At 47.7% G+C, this 333-nt stretch overlaps 1 protein-coding gene across 1 annotated transcript in view; it reads left to right on the top strand.

Moving 5' to 3' along the window:
- The window catches only part of LOC113209321 (uncharacterized), a gene marked incomplete at its 5' end in the record, with an annotated part of 14,220 nt that overhangs the window by 589 nt on the left and 13,298 nt on the right, over positions 1-333 (top strand).

Raw genomic sequence — 333 nt, forward strand, 5'->3', positions numbered from 1 at the left:
GGTGAACCAGGGAACCACAAAACTACTTTTGGTTCCGCCAGAAACCACCCCTGTCCAGACAGGGTTGTCTTTTGAACCTGGCGGGCAGCGTACAATGGGCTGCCTACCTAGCAGGCGAGCCGGTACAAGAAAAACTGGCGTAACTCGCTTAAAATGGGTCTGCGACGTGAAATTTTGACGGAGAGTTAGTAAGAGGATGCTGGCAAACCAATCCTAACCATTTCCAGCGATTTTCAATGTTTTTCATTTTTGGCAAAATTTACAAAGGCTATAAATTGAAGGGTCCGGATTTCGATGGAGGAGTATTCGAATCGACAGGGGTGAACCAGGCAC

This window comes from Frankliniella occidentalis, unplaced genomic scaffold, assembly GCF_000697945.3.
Source record: "Frankliniella occidentalis isolate FOCC.00 unplaced genomic scaffold, Focc_3.1 Scaffold27, whole genome shotgun sequence".
NCBI classification, from domain to species: Eukaryota; Metazoa; Arthropoda; class Insecta; order Thysanoptera; family Thripidae; genus Frankliniella; species Frankliniella occidentalis.